Source organism: Wyeomyia smithii, chromosome 3 (assembly GCF_029784165.1).
Source record: "Wyeomyia smithii strain HCP4-BCI-WySm-NY-G18 chromosome 3, ASM2978416v1, whole genome shotgun sequence".
NCBI lineage: Eukaryota > Metazoa > Arthropoda > Insecta > Diptera > Culicidae > Wyeomyia > Wyeomyia smithii.
In genome coordinates this window covers 269,317,127-269,330,751 of record NC_073696.1, presented here as the reverse complement: position 1 = coordinate 269,330,751, position 13,625 = coordinate 269,317,127, and the positions used below count along the sequence as shown (strand labels likewise).

At 38.3% G+C, this 13,625-nt stretch overlaps 1 protein-coding gene across 5 annotated transcripts in view; it reads right to left on the bottom strand.

Annotated features, from left to right (window-relative positions):
* LOC129732516 (uncharacterized) overlaps positions 1-13,625 on the bottom strand; it is a 188,306-nt gene extending 174,681 nt beyond the window's left edge. For 3 of the 5 annotated variants that reach the window (XM_055693462.1, XM_055693465.1, XM_055693466.1), the window contains exon 1: positions 13,498-13,625. The gene's annotated coding sequence lies outside the window, so the exon portion shown is untranslated. Of the gene's footprint in view, positions 1-12,487; positions 12,652-13,461 lie in introns of all 5 variants that reach the window. The other 2 variants (XM_055693463.1, XM_055693464.1) reach the window with 2 other exon arrangements.

Here is a 13,625-nt window from a genome sequence, read left to right as displayed (position 1 = left end):
ACTTTTTATCAATTTTGGTATGTTTAGATTTTACCCTGTATTATTTCTGAGTTATATATGTAAATTTTTTTAAAAATATTTGTTTTTTTCTCGTATTCATATCGTCACTCGCTATGATTGTTGTCAATTTTTCTATGAAGCTCATTCAAAAATAACAAAAACATTACATAAAATTGAAAAAAGTCCACATATTTTGCAGCATTACCATCTTATAGCGAGAGATGAATTTGAATAAATAAATTAATATCAATTTTACATAAAATTTGTTCCAATTTCATACCATTGCTGTGAGAAATTTGTGTTGTTCTAAACTGGACAAAATCCTTATTGGTGAAGTTCACCCGGAAGGATATCAATAGAGCCGGAATCAAAAGCTCCCTTAATGTCCAAGAACACCAATTCCGCGAAAAGAGTCTAATTGGGTGTAAGTTTCTACACCCTTGTCGAGCGATACTGAATGCAAATGCTTGCAATTCAGTATCTTTACCGATTGAAGACTGGAATTCTTGAAACGGCCTGTTCCAGTCTTCAACAGGTTCTCGACGGTCAGAGTCGAATCACTGACCACACCGTTAATCTCGACTGCGTGAGCTGAAATGTACACGAGGTACTCCAGCGTAAAAAGCTTACAAACAGCAATCCCGTTTGTTTGCTTGAGGCTTGACACTAAAACACGCAATTTATCGGGCGAACTTTTGTGATCTCGGTAATGGCTGAAAACCATGCCAGATCTCCTTTACTTTGGGCCGGAAGTATACGACCCAGAAGCCGGGTATAGCTTAACCCATCTCCGGAATCGTAGGAGTCGGTTTCTTCTTCGTCTGTATTGGACAAGAGAATCAAAACTGTAGAAAAAAAACCTTTAATAACCCCTCTGAGGTTGATGCTTGTGCTGTTCTGCAGCCTATTGTTCCAGCAACTGCTAATCCATGCTGCAAACGTTGTACAAACGGCACTTAACACTGCTGAAAATTATCCACAGCACAGCACCGAACAGCAGAGAGTCGAACAAAAGAACTCGCGCCGAACACAACCTGTGTAGCTAATTATAATAGCAGAAAAGATCGTTGAAGCGGACATAGAAAATGCGCGTCTGGTTGCTTTTGTACAGTCAGACAACTTAACAGCAAAGTAGATAGGGGCCGTTCCTAAACCACGTGGTCATATTTTGATAACTTTTTATACCCCCGTACCTCCCCGTGGTCTTTCGTGGTCTTTTGATCAACCCCCCCCCCCTTGCGACTTTAACCACGTGGTCTTTTTATTTGTCAAGTGCCAAAATTTCGCTTAAATTTTTAACATTTTTATTATTAAACTTCCAGTACATTCTATATTTTTAAAATGCAAAAGCTTAATTCTTGACTTGGTGGCAACCATAAATTATAAGTTGAGCAAATAAGACCACGTGGTCATTTCGTTAACCCACCGTGCGTGGTCTTCCGTGGTCTTTTGACAAACCCCCCCGTCCCCCTCTTTATGACCACGTGGTTAAGGAACGGCCCCATAACAACGATCCTATCTTCTCTGAGGTTCAATTCCAACTGACTTTTTAATATTTTTGTTATTCGGGTGTTTTTGTGTGGTCGAGTAATCATTTATCAGTTTATTCTAGTTCTGTCAATTCTTGTCATTTTTTATCCAATCTTTCATCAATTTTATGTATTTATTTTGATGTCATAGTTTTTTTTAATTTGTATGAATTTTGTCATATTTGTTAATTTTGTATGTTGTGTTGAACTTCTTTTTCGTGTTAAGCTCATGGAAAGTTATTTTATTTTTCGTAAAGTTCTGACGTTTTTCTTTTTTTCATTTTTTATTATTGTTTTTATCTGTTTCCAATTTGGTTTAAATTTTGTCGACATCTTTCAATTGTTATCAATTTTTCTGTCAATGGTGCTTATTACGGGAGTCACTTCACGGTGAAATATATTTCACTTTCATTTTTTGAGACCTGTTCTCGATTCCACCTCAAGTGAGGTGACAAAAATCACCTCCGTGGAGTGAGATTGGCAGTGAAGTGAAAATGAGAATAAGACAAATGAAATGAGCGAGTTTCCCAGCTCAAAAATTTCTAAGTCCCGGAAAGTCGATTGAGCTGAAATTTTGTAAGAGGACATTTTTCGACAAGAGGAAACTTTTGAGCCCTACCGCTAAACTGAATTCGAAGGTCAATTTTTCCCTTACGTTCCATTAGCCGCAGCTCAAAAATTTGTAAGTCCCAGAAAGCCGATTTTTTTTTTTCATGAAAAAAAAAACATTTGCCTTTTCCTGGAAAATAAATGCCATACATATTACCGCTATTTTTAAACTTCCCTATATTCGTGAAATCATTCCACCGTTCAAAATGGTCGTGAAATAATTCCACGCGAAACGTCGCTTTTTCCGTTTTCACTTCACTCATATGACACTCAGAATAACCCAGATTCTACGGCAGATGTCACTTTGCGACATTTTTCTCGCATACGTGAGTCCCGTAATAGGACTTCATTCACTTCACTCTGATTTCACCGTGAAGTGACTCCCGTAATGAGCACCAATATCTGTCAAATTTATTTTATCTCATGATAATTTATTCCATACAAAGAACATTTTGTTTTTATTCACTCATATATCAACTTTGCATCGATTTTGTTAGTTTTCGTGTCAACTCAATGTTAGTTAGCACCGAAAAATTCCTTTTGACGTAGAACTACGTCTTTCAGAAGATCGGCTACATAGGGGTGTAGAATGAAAATCTAAAAAGGAAAAAAGTGGAAAATACGTCCAATTTCGGAAATTTTCGTCAAAAAGTCTTGGTCTGTTTCAACTATAACTTCCAAAACATGACGTCTAAGAATAAATTGATACATGAATTTGGTAGAAAATTAGTTGAGGATTCCAGAAAAATAATAATTTTGACCGGCATTGCTGTCAGATATGTTATTTTTACAGTTGAAAAATTAAATTGCTTTTTTTGATTCATAATTATATTTTGATTTCACATTTGACAATTGCATCGTGTTGCTGAGAAAATTTTACCCGAAAAACACCTATTACGTAAAGGTATTATTAGAAAAACTGGGATTACAGCATTTATAAGAATCTTAAGAATTATAAAATTGAATTCTTATTTTTGAAGTTCACATAAAAATAAGAAAAGCATATTTATTTGTTGGCGCTACGACACTTGCGTGATGGTTTCTCAGTATTTTGTTTTTTCTTTTGTGTACGCTGCTTCAATAACACTTTGTAGATGAACTTCTCTGATAGACAGGAAACTGTTTTCATAATTATAGAGTCGATACCAGAAGGAATTGCAGCATGCATAAATCAGATACCTCGGATCGATGCTGCTTCGTTGAACCTACTTTGTAAAAACATCTTTTCCTCCACGCACTCGGCAGCAGTCACAAATTTAACATTCAGGTTACAGTTCTTCAGCGCCCAGTCATAGAGCTCTTTTGGTTACTGAATGGATGTACCTTGAAGACTTGCCAAATTTGTCGCCAATCTTCTGAACGTTCCTCTTAGTCCATCACTGGGTCCTTTGCCGTGTGATGTGGCAAAAAGTGCCACTCGGCCGGCATACCAAAATCAAGCTCATGAAAAAGCAGGTTCATCATATTGAATCCGTTCTTATATTGCGATATCCGAAAAGAAGGGTAATCGCTCCTATATTAATCTCAGTACCTATATTCATCTTATCACGCCTTTTCGAGCAATTTATCGTCAAATTTCACCAAATTTTCAACCAATTGACAAAATCGAGAAGCAAATAGTTTTTCTTTCAAAATTTTTAGAAATTTGACGGTAAATTGGACAAATGAGAGAAATAAGATGAATATAGGTGCACCTAGCTGTTGAGATGAACAATGGAACGATTACCCTATATTACTTTTTTAAATTTTGCAATTTAAAAGTTTCTTAAGAATGCTGTAACTTAAGCTTTTCTCATAATACCTCTATTTGACGTGTTTTTCGGGTTAAATTTTCTCAGCAACACGATGCAATTGTCGAATTTGAAATCAAAATACACTAAAGCCGCGGCACGTATCTCCCGCGTAAAAAAACCGCGTAAATTCCGGAGTCCGTGTGAAAAAACGCGTTAATTCCGGAATCCGCGTAAAAAACCGCCTGAACTCCGGAATCCGCGTAAAATAGCCGCGTAAAAAGCGATCATAGTGTATAGTGGATGAAAATTTCAATTTAATCTGTAAAACTGTAAAATAACTTATCTGGCAACACTGCCTGTTATTTTTTTGGATTTCTTCAATAATTTTCTCAAAATTGCATTATTCATAATGGCCATAATCAAGCCAGTTTCAGAGATATTGGCGGAATGATAACAATAAATGCTATAACTTGAGTTTTTCTCTTAATACCTTGGGATGATAAGTGTTTTTATGTCAAATTTCCTCAGTTACACGATGGGATTGTTCAATTTGCCCAAAAATGGAATTTCATTTTTCAAATGTAAAAATAATATATCTGGCAACACTGTCGTTCAAAAAAAAAAATTTTTTGGAGTCGTCAACTAATTTTCTTCAAAATCAATGTATCAATTTATTTCTAGACATCATGCTTTTGAAGCTATTGAAAGAAAACAAGAATTTTCGCCGAAAAATTTCATTTTTTCCAAAAAAGGGGAGAGTCTCACAGGCGAGATCGGCACCAAAATTGGGATTTTTGCATAATGACCTTAAATCAACCATACCACAAATTTAAGCCAAATTTGAGAACGACCACATAAGGTGTGTACACTTGAGATGGAATGAGAGCTTGCTTCAGCATAAACTAGTCATATTTGTGCTGGACAGCAATTACGACAGTCCTTACTTAGCAGTAACATCAGTTGGTAGTGGGTTCCTGCATTTCCTGCATTGAAAAGTTGCTATATTTTGACAACACACAAACGTATGAGGGCCGTCAATCTTTCAGTGTGAAAACAGTGTTTCAGAAGAATGCTTTATTCCAACTATCGGAGATAGCATAAATGCGATCAGCATTATATCCGATGTTAAATAGAACAACAAGTTGTCTTTTTGAAGACAAATAAATATTCAATTGAAGAGTTAATATCTTCGAATACTGACTGTTGAAATTTGGGCTGACTGTTGAAATTAGTTAATATGTGTTTGTTTCATTCCTGTTCAGTGATGTCGTATTTATACAGGGTGTTTGGTAGCTAACTTAAAATACTTTAAGGGGTGATAGAAAACCCTATTTGATAGAAAAAAAATCTACTGCAGAGTTATTCAGTTTATCAGTTTTCGGTTATGTTTGCCTTGAACGAGGTCTATCACAAGAAGTGTGATAGCTAGCTCATTCCTGTTGATTTTGTTGGAGAGAAAATTTCGTCTTAAAAAAGTCCAACTAGAGAAAATGAGAAGCACTTAGAAAGGAACAAATGTGAAATCAAATGTTATTTGAGAACTAGACAGCAATTTTCTCTCTGAAATGTTCGATAAACATGGATTTTGTTGTTTACTAAATTAAAATTTGAAATCCATTCTACAAGTTGTTCTTTGACATCAAGCATCTAGCTCTGTTAGTTTAGCTGCTGTTTCACTTCAAAAGCAATTAGTCGAGCCTTCATTTAGTGTTGTAAGGATTACATTTTTCAGCTTCAAAATGAAATCAAGCAAGCAAGCGAATCCAGCAGCTATGTAAGAATGCTCGTTATTCCAATGCACCCATTCCGTATTCGAAAGACAAAGCGGACGGTTCTTCCTGGAGCAGCAGAAAGCGAGTAATGGCGATTATTGGTCGTTTTTTGACCGGCAAAACGGACGGCTCTTTCTGGAGCAGCAGAAAGCGGGTGGTGGCAAATATTGATCGCCTATAAAAGCGCATGAGACCATAGTCCAACGTCAAGCCTACGTTTGTGCACTTAGGCACATACCCTTTAACTTTTTTCAAGTTTTCTCGGTAGTGTCAATGTTGAGCAGGTCGAATTTTATTGATTTGTGTCAACTTTCAACAAGTCAATCTGACCTTCATCGTGTCAGTTTTTGTAAATTTCACGAATTTTGAACATATTTTGTGTTTTGTTTTATTTATGTCATGTTAGTTTTAATTTTATGATAATGTAGAACAAGCCGTCAAGCGTCAGCTGACTACTCTGTGTGTGATGAGACATTCCTTTCAGTCGTATGAATAACGCTTGCCCAGCAGTGTGTGTAGTTAGGGATGAGCAATAGAATAAGTCAGTATCGTATTTCCAGTTCGCTTATTTTCACTTCCCCTGCTGCACACATTGTTTGCCTTAATGAATTTGAATGTAGAACAAGTTTTTTATTTTTTTTTATTTGTATCAAGTCTGTTATTTCTTGTATTGGGGAACTGCTCCATTATTCATCTCAGCCCATATATTCATCTCATACAACATGAGAACACAATTGAAACAATTTGATTTGACAATTTGATATTACAGTCGGGCATTTGCTCTCGAAAACTCATTTAATTCAATCACCTACCTCAGAAAACAAAATCCGCGCGTTGCTCTATACGGCTACAACGGGACTCGTTCAGCAGCAAACCAAGTTTTTTTCATCACTTGCGGACCACTTTATGTTTTAATCACTAAACAGAATCACTCACTACACTAAGAATACTTTTATCTATGAAATGTTCACCTCAAATTTCCAAAAACAAGCTTAAATTAGCAGAAATATATGAGAAAAATTTTTCAAGTCTTAAATTTTAACTGTATGTATTTTAATCCGTTTTAACTGCGTTTAAGAAAATTAAAAGCTGACAAATCAGTTTCTGTTAATACGAAAAAATCATACTGAAAATGTTAAATTATTCCGACATAATTGACATAAATCGACAGCACTGCAGTGGTTACCTAAATCCAACGCAAACGGGGAACATTTTATTACTTTAGGGCAATTTTTTATTACTTTTTGTGTCTTATGACTGCGCATTATACACAAAAAGTAATAAAAATTATGACGGCCACCCTTCATCCACACATAATCTGAATCTCAACCTCAAAAGTCTACTTAGAAACACTTTCGTTTCGTCCCCCAGTGTTTACATGAAATGGAAATATGTAATACTGTCTGACCAGAGTTGCTGAAGTTGCGAATATTGTTCTGGATGGGCACAAGTTTTGTATTTTTAAACAGGTCCAAATGAGTTTTCATGAGCCAATGATTATGTGCAGTAGATAGCTTGCAAGAAAGCGAATGTTTTTGTTTTTCTCTAACGCAGTTTACAGATCGTGATGTAATTTTAAGGCGCATTTCAAGTCTTTGAAATCATCAACGTTTGCATACTCTATGACGGGGAAATGCGTGTGTGATTTTTTTTTTTTTGACTTGAGGCATTTTTCGACAGAAAAAAATTTGCATGTGGTTGAAACGACCATTATTAGATAGTCGTACTCCCGTTACACGTGCTAAATATATGACAGTATGTGTTGTTACTTGACTGGGGAAGAACTTTATAGTCTTTTAAGTAATGGATTTGTTACCTAAAAGGCAATTTTGCGCTATTGCTTCTAAAGTAATAAGGAAAAGTTTTGCGTGTAGGTTACCAACTACAGCGGATATCCTACTACGACGGGCTGTGGCTACGTTCATTCATGATAATGTGATTCATTCATGATTAACAGTGTGATGAATATGGGGGCGTCATGAGATGGATAATTGAGCAGTGGCTCAAGTTTTAAGATGGATATGGAAGCGTTGTGACAAATGGTTTGTTTTACAAAATTCAGGATGAATCTAGCGAAGTTTGCTAAATAGACAAGGCTTAACGGTTCCATAAGAGAACGTAAGCGTATTTTGTTTATTTGTTCATTGATTCCGTAAAAATTTGGTGTTTAATCCGTGCATTCTTCATGAATATCGGCTTAATGAGATGAATAATGGAGCAGTTTCCCTACTTGTATATTATCTTATAAATCAACTTATTCACATTGTCTCATCGTAAGGATTATTATAAGAACAAGTTTCAGACCAACGTATTCCTTCCTATCGCAACAAATAACAACAAACTGAATAAAATGATTTAATTATGCAAAACATAATCTTAGTAACTTGTACGCACATGCAGTGCTGGGAAAAAATAACGCAGGATATATTCGAAGGCCAGTTTTACCTTGGATCTATAGAATATTACTATCATTACTGCAAGCGGAAATATTGTATGTAGTATCTAAACATGAAAAATCACAATTTTCTGTAATCGTGAAGAACATTTGTACGTTGATTGTTATGAAAGCTATAAATTTTAATAAATTTTCTGCACTTCTACATCATAACCGCAACTAAAAAACAAACAAAACCGTTGCAACTAATCGGTTGGATCAAGCAAAAAAGCATTATAAATTCCTAATGAAACTTCGCAGCATTGACAAGGCTGTTTATATCGAAGGTTTTCCCTACATCGAGACCGAGAGACTCGATCGGCTTTAGAATGTATACAGAACTGACTACACTTAAATACATCAACACATAGACTGAGTAGGGTGTCACTTATGTTTCAAAATCATATTGCGAAATGTTTTAGTCCGTGTTATGTTCGAGAGCAGGTTTTTACAATCAATTGAAAGAAACTTTTACAGAAATCTTCCAATCTCTAAGCATCAGATTAGCAGTCATAATCGTAGCGTGGTTTAACTTTTTTTCTTTCAAATTAAGAGTTTGCTGCACCCTTACGAGTGAACTGGCGGTAGCACAATCGAATAACAGGTCTATGCACTACCCTGCTACCGACCGGCACAAGTTGGTGTCTAGAGAGAAACTGGAACTAATGCATTTGGAGTAAAGCTTGCGTGTTGACCTCTGCTCTACCGCCATTGGAGGAGGAGGAGGTGTTATAAATATGAAGCATTTGGATTTACGCAGCGGAAAACGGGGCCAAAAGAGCATTGTTGACACTGAATTTGCAGTCCATTTGGGGTCGCTGTGGAACAGCGCATCACAAATACGACAACGATAAGCCCGATAATCCGGAAGCGGATTTAATTTCCAACCGGTAACACCTCAGTTACATTGCGGCATTTTGATGGGATCGGGAGTGCACCTATAGAGAAAAATTGGCCGCACTGGTGCGGAATATTTATCGAACGAAATTAAAATGGAATCGAAAATGAGTCATTTTTCGTTCGCGGGATTAATCTGGCCAATTCGTAGAAGTATTTCGACGAACTGATCAGCTGCGAAATTGAAAATTCGCTGCACGGTGTCCTGTAACGATGGGACGGATGAATTGAACGATATTGCTTTCGCTATGTGCACCAAGTTAATGGCAATACTGCATTACTTTGATTTTATTTTAATAACTGGAGATTGTGACGTTGCTGATAAGCGGCGAACCCGAAAATGTGACTTTTGCGTTTAACACACCTTAAACCATTCTAAGCAGGTATGTTCCTAACATAGAAGAAAAGCCAACAGCCAACTAAGCCATTTCACGCAAATTAAGATCTCCATTTCAGATAGCCATTTTCCGTAGCACAATAATAGGCAAAATCAAACCCATCGGCAAACTGCCAAGTAATCTCCCCCATCATGCAGCATCCGTCGTATCGTGGAGCTCACTTCCGTCACTGCCCACCTTTTCAGGCACACACAAGCGAGCACGAACGGAACAAATAGGAAACAAGAAAAAAATAAAATAAAAACTTCACATCATTTCTGACCGGTTCACCGCTTTGAAACGAACAGGATTCGGAAGGCATCATCCCATCCACTGCATAACGTCATCATCCACTTTACGATAAAGCATTCGAGGCGATTGCCGCTTTTATTTCTTCCGGCTGGACGCACGTCATCCGATCGTGTGCCAGACCGAACGGCGGCGGGTCCTCTTCTCTACTTGGTTGGTCGTTTGGAATCCTTTTATTCCCGACGGTGCGCTGCCTTCGGGATGCCTTCCACACGGAACGGAACATCGATAGCTCGTTAAGCTGCTTTTATTCAGCTGAAGAGACTAAAGAGAGAGACAGCTTATGGAATAGAGACACGGTAAACCATTTTCCGATAGCGCCGGTGACGAGGGAAACAATAATAACAACACAACACAACAGTAACGACGGCCAAAACGACAATTGCAAACTCGTCGATTGAGAACGGAAAAGCGGGATTATGGGGCGGTCGATCGGAATGAACATAAACAAAAAAAAAGCGGCGAAGATAAACAGGCTGACATGACTTTTCGACGGTTTGTTTGGACGCGCGTTGGCTGTGGGTGGGAAATAAGAAAAAAACCTCAATTCATTGCAAATCGTCTCTGAACTGTCGATTGGTTGTGGTTGTGATAGAGCGAAATAAGAGGGCACAGCTAAATGAAAACCTAAGAAGATTTTCTTTTTTTGATATCGTTCGCGTGACCATTCGACGTGGACTTATTGGAAACGGTTATTGCGTCTATTAACTTGCATTGCTTTTCCGCGGAAATGGGAGTTTGCGCTGGATCAATCTAGGGGAATAATTTCCGAATTTGGCGAGTTGCTGATCGCTTTCTTATCTCGTGAAAAAAATCTTCCTCCTAAGCTGGAACTTTTGTTAATGGGTGGGAGGCAGTGCTGATAAAAGTCATTTTCCCCAGCAAAATTCTTCGAAAACTACAGCCAATCATTTTCAATTTTCACTTCCAATGATCGCAGCATTCTTTCAGATACACTAGATTTTCGTCCTAGTAACGTGCTGTTATACTCAGATGAAATAGATCGCGCGCATCGTTCACGGTTACGGAATAAAATTTGACGACAAATCCAACCAAATGATCTTCACTTCAAAGCGAAAAAGAAAAACAAACAGTCCACTCAGCCAAAATGAACCTCACCGAAACATTTTTTCACTGGCACTGACCGAAGTCTTGTCAATCTTCGTTAACTGATAAACTGATTTTGTTGTCTTGCTTTCATCGCATGAAATAGAATGAGGTGTTTTGACAGTTCACTTCCATGCAAAAAGCGGGAAGGGAGAATTCTGAAAGGATTGTGAAAAATAACGTTTATGTATGCTATTTTTTTCACTTTCACTCAAGAGTGTCAACAAATATCAACCCTGGTGGGAGGTCCTCTAATAGCTCAAACCAATGAAATTTCCTACTCTAGCTAAATCTTCTTTGAATTTTTGACAATTTAGACATTTTTAATACTTGTGACATTTGTAATGTTAATTTTTAACGTTATTAACATTTTCAATTGGAACCCTGAAAAAGAACGTTCAAACCGGTCGTAGTTCATGCATGCGCCATCTAGCACAAGGTAGCACGAAAGCTTCAAAATAGCACAAAATATGTATGTTCCAGTTCGTAGTATAAATCGCATTCTCAATCAGCGCTCGATTGCAGCTCATTGTGCTCGATTCTGCGAAAAACGGTTCTCCTTCGCTTTCGCAATCGGCAATAATACAGTGCAAGAAGAGGCGAAAAAAAATCGCAAATCGATGGAAGAAATTTGGGTTGATAGGATTTTCACAGAAAGAGTATCTTCAGAAATTCTCGAGCAGCTAATAACATGTTCGACGGAACAAGATTTACGGTTGATGCATGAAGGCATTCAGAGTGAAGAACGCTGGAATTGTGTTACCCCGATCAGTATCGCTGTTCATGGCAACCAATTAAAAATTAAACATCGGACATAAAATATGCTGCATTGAGCATTCTTCCGTCGACTTTCGGTTGAACCATCGAAGCGGGAAGGAGGAGGCAGGAAATAAAATTGGCATCGACACAATTACAAAGAGATGATCCGGAAACAACAATGGTTGGAGCCATCCCAACTGGGTCATTCGTGTTGCCGGAGGAATGATATTCCCAGTGGTACAAATAAAATATACCCTCTTTTTCTCAATCACACCTATATTCTGTTGTCAGCTACTCTCGCGATGAACAATCACAAGCGACATTTATATTGTACGATATTCCATGTATTCAATACACGGATGAAGAACAAATTTACTCGCAATTGAGAAGCAGGAAAAAGGATATTAAAAGATATTAAAAAGATATAATCAGGAAGTGAATGCGCAATTTGATGGAAAAAATTACAACTAACAGACGAATTTAACTGTTTTTGAAACTTTGAACTCCAGTGACGTAAGCCAGTGAGCAATAACTGACGAACTCATTTATTAAAAATTATTGAAGGATTTTACGCCAATTCATAGGGCCTTTCAGGATGCAAGTAAACTGGGAGTTCGATGCTTGAAATCGCTCACTGAACCCCCTGGCCAAGTTTGCGTAAAATCCCTCTCCACTAAATATTCCTCCAATGTAGAAAAGGAAAACACTTCACCACAGCTTACTACTTTCTAGTACGGAATTAGTCGGCCCAATTCAATTGTACCAATGTTAGTTGGCATTCCAGGATTAAATTAAATTAGCAGCCCTTCTATCGTACACGTCGACCAGCAAGAGATTACAATGCTGCAGCACTTAAACGTGACCGGCTGGTTTCTCAAATGTTCACAACCATATCCGCACAACAGCAACCACTCAGTCCCGCAACAGGAACCGTACAAAGGTATCCGAAGAACCAACTTACCGGGAGCAGCTGAATTGATTAGAAGCTACTACGAGCTAGCAGGAGTCTGGATGCTGGCTGGCGAACGGGTGAAATTTTAATCACCGGCAACAAATTAAATTTGCGATCAATTGTAGTACCTTTCGCTTCACTTCTTCCCATTCGGTCGTCGCACAAGTCGCCAGCTTGGTTACAAAGGAAGCAAAATTCAAAATTGAACTTTGTTAGGCATCCAATTGATTGAATCTCAATAGCAATTAACGTAATTGAATTGAAATCCAATCTCGCTGAGTCTCCCTCTCTTCGAGAGGATTCTACAGCTACACGTTTTTCTGCCCAAAGTTCAAATTCAAATTCGCTATCTTCCCTATTGCTCGGTCTTGAATGTTTTGCTATTTTTTCTGATATCACTCGCACTCGGTCGCTAGCTCTAAGGTGAACCACTTCAGCTCGGCTCGCTTTCCTTAGACGTAAAGGCAGTGCAGCACACACAAAAAAAAGAAATTCTTTTCCAACATTCGCAATATCTCGGCTAGGTGGCACCTAAACAGCACTTTCCCAAAGCTAACTTAACACCTCAATATCTCATCCCGTATGTCGAACACACCGCCGTCGGTGGTGATACGAGTTTGCGATTCTTTCACTTCTCCAATACGCGGCAAACTTCTCGAAATATTTGGGTTTCTCCCTTACACAAAATTCGACTTCGATGGTGACATGCGGTTGTGTAGGAGAAACAAAAAAAAACAAATCCGCCTCGACGCAGTCAAATTGGAATGCAACAACAATCTCCGCTCCGCTCCACTCGAAGACACGCGTGCTAGCCGCTACAACAACGGAGTAGGAACAACTCTTCACACATGGCCCAACAGCCGATTTGGGGAAGTGAAACTGCCACCGCGCGATCGCGCTTGAACTGGTTTCGAGTTTCGCTGTAAGCCGCGCCAGCGTCCGGCGCACGTTTACAGCAGAAACAAAAAAAAAAACAAACAGACCACAGTATTGCCGCGAAAGGAATATTGATAGCCTACCGGTGAAGAAACAAAGCTTCGAGGACAATCGAACTGCACACCTGTCACTGGTCGTAGTCGATGACTAACTGACAGCCGGACCTGTGCGCTACCGCCAGCTTACTTCAGCAGAGCTCCGCACCGGAGGC